Raw genomic sequence first — 13,190 nt, forward strand, 5'->3', positions numbered from 1 at the left:
TAGAATTTACCTACTTAAAATTATCTATTAGATTAAGGACCTGCCCGAAACGCTGCACGTACTAGTGGCTTTACAAGATTGTAAATACTATGCTGTGTATTCTCACAAACCCAATGTACCTTCTTGTATATAAATAAATAAATAAACTTGCCTAAACTCGCAAGTGAAGTTAAACAACTTTAGAGACCTACCCTCCAGGAGACTCATAAAGCATAGACAGTGTACGTTCTCCCATATTAACAGGGATTTGATGAAAAACATGAGTGACCTCTCACTAGCTTTGGTGCTCTTGGGGGGTAGGGATATTTGGGGGGTTAAAATACCCCGAAATTTCCATCCCTTTTTGGAAAGTTTTTCCATCCCTTTTTGGAAAAATAATTCCCTTTTATCTTGTCTGAGTTTGGTGTAGTGGGTTAAAGGCGTACCAGCTATGCAAGTTGTTGTGAAGCAGCTGTGCTGGCTAGGGTTCAAGTCTCCTGGTGGGTAGGTGTCTAAAGTTGTTTAACTTCACTTGCGAGTTTAGGCAAGTTAGTGCATATTATTATTATTATTATTATTATTATTATATATATATATATATATATATATATATATATATATATATATATATATATATATATATATATATATATATATATATATATTGGTGTATACTGGCAGCAGGTTTTCTTTCAAACATGTTTCATTGAATATGACCGCATATTCTGTATTTATATATTTATATATATATATATATATATATATATATATATATATATATATATATATATATATATATATATATATATATATATATACATATATATATATATATATATATATATATATATATATATATATATATATATATATATATATATATACAGTGGCACCTCTATTAACGAGTTTAATCCGTTCTGGCACCGAGCTCGTTATGTGGAAAACTCGTCTCAAGAAACAAATTTCCCCATTTAAAATAAAGGAAATAAATTAAATCCTTTCCACTCCCAATAATATCCATATTGTATGACATTTTTTTTATGTAAATATAATACTGCACATGTAATTATAAATGTTTTGTTGTACTGTTTTCATGTTTGCTTTACCTTATGAAGAGTTGTTGCTGGCTTGAGGGAGACAATGGGGAGGCGGGCAGGAGGAGAGGGGTTATGATGTGGAAGGAGACTCCACCTCTGAGTCAGGCGGGCTAGCTCTCTCTTCTTGGGAATTTCACCCCACTGGGACCGGGTTGTGGTTCACTATCACTGGCTCTTCTTTTCTCTACTTTTACAAAGAATGTATCTATTGACAATTGCTTTTGTCTTTGTTTTAGGATGTCCCTAAAACGAGACAGCAAATTGTCATTAAACATGTTCACACATCAGGTTGTCACTGCTTTATCAGGGTGATGTTTTTCTAAGAATGCGGTCACCTTTTCAAACATTCCCAACAGTTCCCTGATCTCACTTGAAGAGGCAGCAGCATTCTTCCCTACCTCCTCCTCCTCCCCTGATGAGAGCTCTTGTGCCTCCTCTTGATTAAGCTCCTTCTGAAGTTCCAGGAGTTCCTCAGTGGTCAGTTCCTCACTGTGCTCATCCACTAACTCCTGCACATCAGCAGCATCCAACTCCAGACCCAAAGTTTGCCCCAGAGCAACAATATCATCCACTAGATGCACTTCTGGGTCTTCCACAGGTGCAGATGCAGATGCACGTGCAGGACCGAAAACTTTGAAGTCTCGCTCAGGGACTCCCTCAGGCCACAGGTTACGCCATGCAGAGTTTAGGGTCCTTCGTGTCACTCCTTCCCAGGCCTTATCGATCAAACGTAAGGCACCCAGGATATTGAAGTGGTTCTTCCAGAATTCTTTGAGGGTCAGCTCTGTATTGTCTATCACATCAACACACCTCTCCAATAAGGCCTTCATGTAGAGTTTCTTAAAGTTTGCAATGACTTTCTGGTCCATAGGTTGGAGGAGTGGAGTGGTATTGGGAGGAAGGAACTTGATGGTGATGAACTGATTTTTGGGATACAATTCTTCTCGCATCTGTGGAGGATGTGCAGGAGCATTATCGAGCACAAGCAAGGCCTTGAGTGGCAACTGCTTCTCTTCAAGATATTTCCTCACTGAAGGGCCAAAAACATCATTGACCCATTCAGTGAAGAATATCCACGTGACCCAGGATTTCTTATTGGACCTCCACATCACATTCAGTCGCGCCTTGTACACTTTACATGCCTTGAACACGCGTGGATTTTCTGAGTGATAGACCAGCAGCGGCTTGACCTTGCAATTGCCACTTGCATTGGCACAGAGCACGAGAGTAAACCGATCCTTCATCGGTTTGTGGCCAGGCAAAGATTGTTCCTCCTGTGATGTAGGTCCTCTTCGTCATTTTCTTCCAAAACAGGCCAGTCTCGTCACAATTAAAAACTTGTTGGGGCAAGAACTCCTCTTTAGCAACAAATTCCTGGAACTCTGGTACAAATTTCTCGGCAGCAGCTTTATCAGAGCTGGCAGCCTCCCCATGTCGCACATCCCTTCAAGTGGATACCGCTTCTCTTCCTAAATTTCTCAAGCCATCCACAGCTTGCCTTACCTGACAAGATTAGTCACACACACACCATGCTCGTGCTTTGCTACGATTTCCTTCTTCACTTCCACGTTAATTGTCGCTTTCTTCCCCTTCCCAACACTGTCTTTAGCAAGCAGCTTCTTTGGCGACATCGTGCGTTACAAATTGCAGTCACAAAACCACAAAAAAAAAACAGAGAAAAGCGCAAATAAATCCAGAGGGATGCTTGTCGTGTGCGATATAACAACAACACTATCGTCGGAGGCGTCCGAGAATTTGCGAGAACCCGTGAGACACTAGGAAGCACCATGTGGTTTTGCTCGTTAATAGAGGTGAAGCTCATCAATAGAGAAAAATTTGCTGCGAGTGGCTCGCTCGTTACTGAAAATGCTTGTAAATAAAGTCGCTCGTTAATCGAGGTGCCACTGTATATATATATATATATATACTATACCAGTACCCGCCACGCATTGCTGTGGCTCAGTCTGGTTAAATGGGAAAGAAAGAAAAGAGAAAGCACACGTTTCTAATATGTTTAATTTCACAATGCTTGTGGGTATACAACAGTTTTTGTTGTTCCATTGTCTGTGGAGATATAGAGATTGTCTGGTTTGCCGACTCTAGAACACTCAACATATAATTGTCCATTGAGAAGCAATCCATGTCTAGATATAAACTGTTGGAAATTTCCAACAGTTATTTTCATCCCTAATACAACAGGATGTATTTCCTGTATTAGGCTTCATACACATCTAATATTCATTTACTAATCCTTAATACAACAGGATGTATTTCCTGTATTAAGCGTAATAATTAACTAACACTACTAATATGTAGTTAAGTATTATTGAGTTTACTGTATTAGGTTGTGGAACATCATGTAATTTCTCCTAGAATTGTGTAGTATTGCATCAGCCACTCATAGAGACTAAATTTCCACATACCTGTAGATCTAACACAGATGTAACCATTTACTTTCCTTTATTAGGAATAATTATTTAGTAATAGGTTTACTTTTAGTATACTACAGTTTACTGGAATTCCTGTAACCAGCTTGATCGCTGTTCCAGTAAATAACATCATAATCTAAAATTATTTCCACCACAAAGTTATATGTGCAGTCTACATTAACTGACGTGCACTGTGAGAATTAATTAAACATCACCACAAAGAATTTATCTAAACCATCAAGAGTGTTCATAAACGCCCCTTCCCTATTTAGCTTTAATAAATAAATATAATTTATGCTCGAATCCTCACGGCGAGCTATTGCGCATGCGCGGCTTCAGGGAAGGAGGAGAGAGGACTCTTGCCATTACCAACAAGAAGCGTGAAGCTGTTCCGTAAGCGGTCCAACAAATCTTCTCATCCAGACGGCATCCGAACATCCTTAGATGCCAGATTGAGGACGCAGCTTGCCAGAATCACGGACACTAATTCAGCAGGCATTTTACCTTTTATTAATATTTATAGAGCTCTTAAATATGATTAATATAGGCAGCCATGTCGTCACACTGCGGGCGTATCAAAAATTCCATGTAGGTGCAGCTCTTTCCCCTCCAAATATTCAGATATTCCCTTATATGTGTGTGAATACTAGTTTGGGGTGGAAATTGCGGAATTATCATTATTGCAGCATAGTGCGACACCCTTGAGGAAGCGTGTGACCACCATACCCTCATGTGTGCCAAGTATCACTATCTCAAACTGTTCCCAGACTGGCGTACAGTGGACTGCATCTACGTCTCTCTGTCACAGTTGAGATTTAATCAGTTTTCATTGTCAGAGTCCATATATATATATATATCTGATACTGCCATTTATGCATATTAATCATCACATTGCAGTAGTATTTCTTGCACTATATATTTACTCATTATCATTATCATTATTTACTCATTTACACTTATTATTAAGTGTGTGCATATTATACTTATTACTCTTATTGCATAATATATGTTACACATAGATTATTCTTATAGAATACCCCCCAAAATATGTCATGGGAGGCTGGTTCTAGAATTACATTAATTTACAGTCATTGCTTAATTAATAGAATTTATTTATATCATCATAGATCTATATGTCACTGATTTTCTCATTTAATTACTCATTCTGGTCCTTCAAGCTATTTCAATTTTATTAGTATTATACTGGAGTCAGATTTCCCCACATAAACTGCACAATTCTAAAGATTGGCTCTGAGTTTTGTTGATGGTGATTGCAAACGCCAATCGAACTGGAATTTACTATCTCTTAAATTGAAATGGTGTCAGAAAATCCGACACCATTTAATATATCATACAGACAGATAATAGCTGTGTTGTATAAACAAGTTAACCCATAGAAAACATAACTTGTAGTGGAATTACCGTCTATAGAAAACGGGATATCATCACCACATACTATTATAATTCACCAGCTATTCTGCTGGGAATTATTCTTAAATACATTAGTCTTTGGACTTTACCATCATAAAAACATCTCATATAAATTAACTTAATTATCAATATTAAAGTAGAGTAAATGTGACCCTTCTATCACTTATTGACATCTGGACAATGTAGGCCAGGCGTCAGTGAGGAAGGAGGGGCAGCCATTGTTTATACTAGACCAGAGGCTCACGGGAGCAAATTCGGCTCCTGTTAATTTTACTTGGACGAAGTGTTATGGAAACCAAAGGTGTACCATTATCAACACGCTGTCTACAAATTCAAGTTAAGTGTCTATCCGAAACCCGTTTATCATTCATTTATGGCCATTAATGTCAGGATATAGGGTGACCCGGTTAGAACACGAGGCAGCCTCAAACTAAAGGTAATTAAGCCAGGTCTTTATTGTTCCATGTACAGTGTTTCTCTGATATACCTGTCATATATAGGATTCTGGCTTCACAGCTAGCGCCCTTTTGACAGGTCAAGACGAGGAAGCAAGACTTTGTGCACCAGTTACTGGGTGATGGAAGCTACCTCAAAGAGGATAATTTGGTGTCTACATCCTAGTTATACCTGGTGGACTTAAGGCCTGCTGTACTATAAGATAAGGAACCTCTTCAATGTATGTAGTCTAATACTGTAGTTAGATTGGCTGCATATATATAAATTTAATAAACCCCCCCTAATGTGTAGAGGATCGATTTGTGAGATTATGAGATTATTGCAGAAATACAGTCCACTTATCATTATACAAATTGCTATCCAAGTATATAAATTAATGTAAATATAAATTCTATATATATTCATATAAATTAAATAAATATAAATCTCACAGGTCGGTTCCCACATTATTTGGTCATCTTCGAACCGGATGACGGATTATTTGATCCTTTGAACCCACATTTGGTCATCTTAGTACCGGATGAACCAGTTAAACAGTGGATTCATTACATAAACTAGTGCAGTGTGATTTAAACAAAGCCAGTCAAAGTCGGCGGCGTTGACTCGTAGAAGTTCACGAGCCCCGCTCAGTTCAGATCAGCCTTAGTCAGCGGTTTCATGCACACGCACAGATTTGGTGGTGTGTTATTCTGTGAAATGACAGCGCTAATATAGAAGCCAGCCAAATTAGTGACTGTGTCGCGAGATTGTTCACGGATTTCGTGGTGTTAAATTTCGCGAGAGATTATCCACGAATTTTGTGGACTTTATTTCGCGAGGTCACTAATAACATTTAATACTTCTTGATAATATTAGAAGTTTCATAGAGGCTAATTAAGAGGCTATTATCAATAATTGTGTATATTATTTCTCCAAAATAGAGAATTATTTAATATATATTGCACTAGTGATCACAGTATAATATTTACTAATTGCCAACCCACAACAGGGTAGGATATTTACCATTGACTAGTTGAACTATTATTGCTCATCCTAGTCCCATTATTACCATAGTCAGTTGTACTATATTCAACAACCTAACACCATTAATGAATGGTCCAAACCCTATTTTGGGTGTAAATTTTGTCAACTCGAGTTGAGTTGTGTATATATAATAAATTACTTATGATCATTACACCTTTGAGTGATTAATTAGTGTCTCTACCATCCTAGGGTGATATAGAAGAGCTAACCTAAAGGTACTTCCAGTGACACTGGTTTATCACTCAAATCATTAGTGTGTATGATTGTATATATATAATGTGTATTAATTTTAAGTGCTAACCTCTAGTAGAGGTAGGATTATTGCCTAGTGAGTGCAGAATTTGACCCTAGGCTACCATCAGTGCTTGTTCAGTATTATGAGCAGCCCAAGTACAAGTCCCACAAGGCTTCACCAACTAGCCAGTATGGATAATGCAGGGAGAATGAAAAGAACCCTTGCAGGTCTTAAAGGCCACTTAACAAGACAGATCAAGAAATGTGAAGATTTGTCACAGCAATCTCAAGTTGATTATACTGACCTGGAAAGCTATTATCAAGCAGCTGCAGGTAAATTTGAGCAAATCAAATGCCAAATAGCAACATATGTGGCTGAACTTGCCAACACCAATTTATCAGAAACAGAAATAGGCGACATTATGGTTGATCTAGCGAATTATGAAGATCAGACTCAGGCCACATTACAGCCTTATGTCAAATTAATTGCCCAGAACAAGGCAACAACAACAACAGTTGCATCTAATACGAGTCAAGCAGAAGCTCGACTCCCTCCAATTAATTTACCCACTTTCTCAGGAAAAGATGAGGAAGATTGGGACGAATTTTGGAACAAATTCGTTGACCTTGTAGACTCAAAACAATCTTTACCAAAGAGTAGTAAATTCTCTTATTTGCAAGGCCAATTATCAGGTGAGGCTAAAACAGTAGTATCCCATCTGAGATTAACTAATGACGGCTATGATCTGGCAGTAAAACTCCTCAAGGATAATTATGCTGATCCAGAAGTAAGAACATCACATTTAGTACATGAGCTGTTGCATTTACCCCCACCGGAGGCTTCAGCTGATTCGCTCCAAGACTTCAAGCTGGAGATAGAATCATTGATCAATGCCCTCAGCCTGACAGCAGATACAAACGGGGCTGAGAGGGTCTTGAAAATAATTGTCCAGGAGAAAATACCTAGGGATATATTGAGGCAAATGAGTGCTCATTACAATAAAAGCATCTTATCCATGAATGAAATATCTGAAGGTTCAAAGTCAGTAGTTCATCAATTACGAACACATGACAAATTAAAACCACCAAGTAAACCCTCAGAAACCAATAATAGTAAACCACAGAGTACCAAAGGTACTCCAAATCAATCTAGACAATATAATTCAACACCAAAGTGGAACAGTAGCAGTGTGGGCGTATATGCAGTGGGACCCTGCAAGCCTATAGTTACTGTGTCACCCAAGAACGTGACACCAAAGGGTACTGGAAACTATGGAACATGTTTGTTCTGCAATGAGAAACATTCAATGTACCACTGCCCTAATTTTCCTGATAGTGACGCCCGTGTTGAGCGACTCAAAGATTTGCAACATTGCACGAGGTGCCTCAGGAAACATAACATCAACGACTGTGATACCCAATTACACACCTGTAATAGGTGTAACAAAGGTCAGCACCATGCAGCATTGTGCAGAGACACCAAAACAACGTCTCCAAACCCCAAGGTGGAAGATAGCATTCCCACCACAGTACAGTACTGCAAGGTGCAACAAATGAAGAGTGTCCAATCGGCAAAGTCTAAAGGTAATACGACTTTGCCTACTGCCCAAATTACCATCCTGAATAAGAGGGGCCAAGGTCCATACCCGTGGGTTGTTTGACCAAGGATCCCAGAGAACATTTGTCACTAAAAGGTTGGCAGATGAACTACAATTAAAGCCTGTAGCCCAGATATCATTCAATATCTCAGGGTTTGTAACAGATGCAGGACCTCAAGTCTACCAGGTGGTACAACCATCAGTACGTTTAGGCAGGTACGTCTGTCGAGTACAAGCCATTGTGGTGGACAAAATACCAGTAGACCTACAAGTTCAAGGTCTGAGAGCAACAGCCAAATTCCTGAGAAATAGAGGAATAAAATTGGCAGATAATATTAAGTCTGATCACCTCACCGACTTCGGTCTCCTTGTAGGGACAGACTATTGCCATTGATTCATCGGTAGCCCTACTAAATATCAGGGTATAACCATGTTAAACTCTGCAGGAGGTAAATTACTCTCAGGCCCAGTATCAAGCCTGAGGAGACCTATGCCTGCAGATAAACAATACCAATAGAAATCTAAATTTATCAGCTGATTATATTTCTCCAGTAGCATTATACTAAGGAGATTACAGCTGACTATACCAACAGAGGTTGATGTTAGTATCATCATTTAAAGCTGAAGATGAGTTCATGAGGCCTCAGTGGCAAATCAGTGAACAGTAGCCTAAAACAGCTACAAGTCACTGCGACCAATGTCACTGAACCCACTGCAGTCTCAGAACCATACTTTACTTTAATGATGAGCTATTCAATCTTCTGAATCAATTAACTAAATTAAACCCCAATAAATCTGATGACTGATTTGATACATTTATTATTTATTCAAGATGTATTCCATGGGCCTCAGTGTTTATATATCAGTGACCAGTTACCTGAACAAACTTCGTTATATCTAATGTCACTGATCTCACTGCAGTCCCTGAATCATACTTGACTGTAGTACTTGATCACATCCAGTCTTCTGGGTTAAATAACATGTAATTAGGCTTGAATATTAGCCTTTCAAGAGTTGACAGGGAAATGAAATCGCATTAGACTTCTAACCCTTGCAACTCTAGTACGGGACATCCGTCCTGTACGAACAGACGCACAAATGTGTGATTACTAACTACTAACATCAAATTAATCTAATAATCCGTAGGAGGAGTATCGGTGTTCGTCTGTTCTAAATAGGACTTCGACTCGTAAGCATCCCCTGGGGAATTATGTCGGAAAATCCGACACCATTTAATATATCATACAGACAGATAATAGCTGTGTTGTATAAACAAGTTAACCCATAGAAAACGTAACTTGTAGTGGAATTACCGTCTATAGAAAACGGGATATCATCACCACATACTATTATAATTCACCAGCTATTCTGCTGGGAATTATTCTTAAATACATTAGTCTTTGGACTTTACCATCATAAAAACATCTCATATAAATTAACTTAATTATCAATATTAAAGTAGAGTAAATGTGACCCTTCTATCACTTATTGACATCTGGACAATGTAGGCCAGGCATCAGTGAGGAAGGAGGGGCAGCCATTGTTTATACTAGAACAGAGGCTCACGGGAGCAAATTCGGCTCCTGTTAATTTTACTTCGACGAAGTGTTATGGAAACCAAACGTGTACCATTATCAACACACTGTCTACAAATTCAAGTTAAGTGTCTATCCGAAACCCGTTTATCATTCATTTATGGCCATTAATGTCAGGATATAGGGTGACCCGGTTAGAACACGAGGCAGCCTCAAACTAAAGGTAATTAAGCCAGGTCTTTATTGTTCCATGTACAGTGTTTCTCTGATATACCTGTCATATATAGGATTCTGGCTTCACAGCTAGCGCCCTTTTGACAGGTCAAGACGAGGAAGCAAGACTTTGTGCACCAGTTACTGGGTGATGGAAGCTACCTCAAAGAGGATAATTTGGTGTCTACATCCTAGTTATACCTGGTGGACTTAAGGCCTGCTGTACTATAAGATAAGGAACCTCTTCAATGTATGTAGTCTAATACTGTAGTTAGATTGGCTGCATATATATAAATTTAATAAACCCCCCCTAATGTGTAGAGGATCGATTTGTGAGATTATGAGATTATTGCAGAAATACAGTCCACTTATCATTATACAAATTGCTATCGAAGTATATAAATTAATGTAAATATAAATTCTATATATATTCATATAAATTAAATAAATTTAAATCTCACAGGTCGGTTCCCACAAATGGCATATCTGTTGGAATCATAGGAATGCGAGGAATGAGGACATCTTCCCCTTTGAAAGGTCCTGTCAAATTGTTGCTTCTACGACATCGCTGATTAATTTTTTACTGCAAGAAGCTTTGCGTTGCAAAGTTTTGGCTGGTTGATATTTCGCAACATGATAATTGGCATGCCGATTTTCAATTGCCGTATGTGAGATGGTATCCCTGGCAGATGGAGTGAATTAAAAAATTCTGTTGGATAATTATCAGCTTCATCTGCGCTTCCACAATCGACGGACTAAAATTTGTATGTGACTGCCTCGCTTTGAAAATTAAGACTGAATAATATTGTTAAGGTCGTTGACATTTTGTTCTTGGCCACAAGAATAGCTCGTTCATTCAGGCAATCGTGATTCTTATAATTGATCTGAATATTTGGAAATACTCTTTCAACCAATTCCTCTTTTGACGTCACTAAATTGCAGAAGTTATAACGCAATGAAATTCGTCCTGAGGTCAGATCAACCGGCACGTTTCCGTTCCCAATATCCAGAAATTGATGTGAGAATATCTCAGCTGATGGATCGTTTTGCACCTGGACACGCAAATTTGTAGTTAATTTTAACTTCTTTACGTGGCGCCACAAAGTTGAGTATTTCAGGCATGCATTTATTTCGTCCGCTGGTGGCGATCGAGGAATTACAGGTAATGTTTGCCTGAAATCTCCTTCAAGCAATATTAATGCATTCCCAAATGGTCTGATGTTTCCACACAAATCTTGCAATGATCGATCAAGAGCCTCAAACGATTTTTTGTAGTCCATTGTGCATTCATCCCAAACAATAAGTTTGCATTTCTGCAGTACTTTTCCCATGCTGGATGCTTTGGAAATGTTGCACGTAGAAGTTTCAATGAATTTCATGTTCAATGTCAATTTCAAAGTCGAATGAGCAGTTCTTCCACCTGGTAGCAATGTTGCAGCTATTCAGGACGATGCAAGAGCTAAGGCTATGCCATTTTGCGATCGAATTGCTACCAGAATCAATCTAATTAGGAAGGTTTTACCAGTTCCTCCTGGCGCGTCTTAAGAAGATTTCTCCAAGCCTGTTACTGACAATTTGAATTATTTGATCATAAATGCCTTTTTGCTCACGCGTTAGTGTAGGAATATTTGATTGCACATACGACAACAGATCACTCGTGTTGTAATTTTGTTCACGACGCAATTCTACATCGAACGAAGCAGCAGCAGATCGATTCGGTGATGACATTCCCAAATGACTGAGAACTTTGTTCGCAATTTCTAAGCACACATCTTTAATCATTATCAACGCCTCACTGTAGATATCTGCTGTGAAATCCATGTTCATATTTGAATTTTTCTTGCGTATTCGACGGACAATATCTTAGGCTAAGTGCGATTTATAATTCTCCCATAACTCTGTTGGAGATGAAGGAAAGCAGGCGGTCAGTATGATTGCAAACAATACACGAATCTGATTTGGATGTGACGTGTTTGACACATCATTAATGCATACATCCCAGTGTCAGTCGTTCTCCAATAAATACAGAGCTTGACATGCACTACGGAAAATGGCATGTTTAACGCCGTTGACAAATCTCATTTGCTGGAAAGACGATGTGCAAAACTGAGCACATTTACCAACAGCATACGAATAAAGAAGCATTTATCCTGATTGGGATGCATGGTGGATGTCTGCCTACCGTAGTTTATTTGAATATGCCAGGTTGTCCGTTGACTCGCTCTCTTCTTCTGCGTCGTTCAAATGATTTTCTGTTCGCATTCCATATGTAATACGGAGGCACTTCCGAATACAGCAGTATTTTCGCAAATGCGTCATTCTGACATAACATTAGGAAAGCAGTTAACGTTGTACCCGGTAGATTCATAGCTATTTGTTGCATATTTGCAGCTGTGAAAAATATGCGTTGTCCATTTTCTTGTTTTAAAAAACAAAACAAAGAAAAAGAATACTAACAAAATATTTCAATTAAAACGCAGATCAATCGACACAGCTCAATTCCACTGCCAATTGGGCTGAAAAATAAGAAGTTAAAAAACGAAATGAAAAAAATGAAAAAATAAAAAATATACTATACTCACGAAATGAAAGGTATAATAAACAACACAGCTGAATTCCAATGCAATGTCACACAAAATAATTAAATCAAAATGAAAATAAATCAAAATCTATGAAAATTCAATTTATCAATGCAATCGGAAACACTGAAATGGAATCGTAACATAATTTATACAACCTGTGTTGCTATTACGTGCAACACATGGCGCTGTTATTCAAGAAAAGAATGTTTTTTCCTGCCACAGGTGTGGCATCTATATTGTAGGTACATCAAAACACACGCGAATTCGAATGGAACATTGTGTCAAAATTTCAAAGCAATTGGTGAAGAACTTTCGGAGATTACAGCGTGTGTTGCTCTTACACCCAACAGATGGTGGCGTTTTTCAAAAAAAGTATGTTTTTACCTGTCCCAGGTGAGGCATGTATGTAGTATGTATATAAAAACATGCGCCTATTTGAATGCAACACTGTGTCAAAATTTCAAAGCAATCGGTAATGAGGTTTCGAAGATTTCCCTCACATGAAAAGCACATGAAAAACACAGTTTTTCAGAAAAAGCATGTTTTTTTTTTGTCACAGACGTGACATCTATATAGTATGTACATAAAAACCTGCTTGGACGCGAATGGAACG

The 13,190-nt window shown here is 38.3% G+C and overlaps 1 pseudogene; it reads right to left on the reverse strand.

The window, feature by feature from the left end:
• Positions 1-1,360: 1,360 nt before the first annotated feature.
• Positions 1,361-12,314, reverse strand: LOC123768021 (tigger transposable element-derived protein 1-like; annotated as a pseudogene).
• Positions 12,315-13,190: the final 876 nt, after the last annotated feature.

The sequence above is a fragment of the Procambarus clarkii genome, chromosome 58 (genome assembly GCF_040958095.1).
Source record: "Procambarus clarkii isolate CNS0578487 chromosome 58, FALCON_Pclarkii_2.0, whole genome shotgun sequence".
Classification (NCBI taxonomy): domain Eukaryota; kingdom Metazoa; phylum Arthropoda; class Malacostraca; order Decapoda; family Cambaridae; genus Procambarus; species Procambarus clarkii.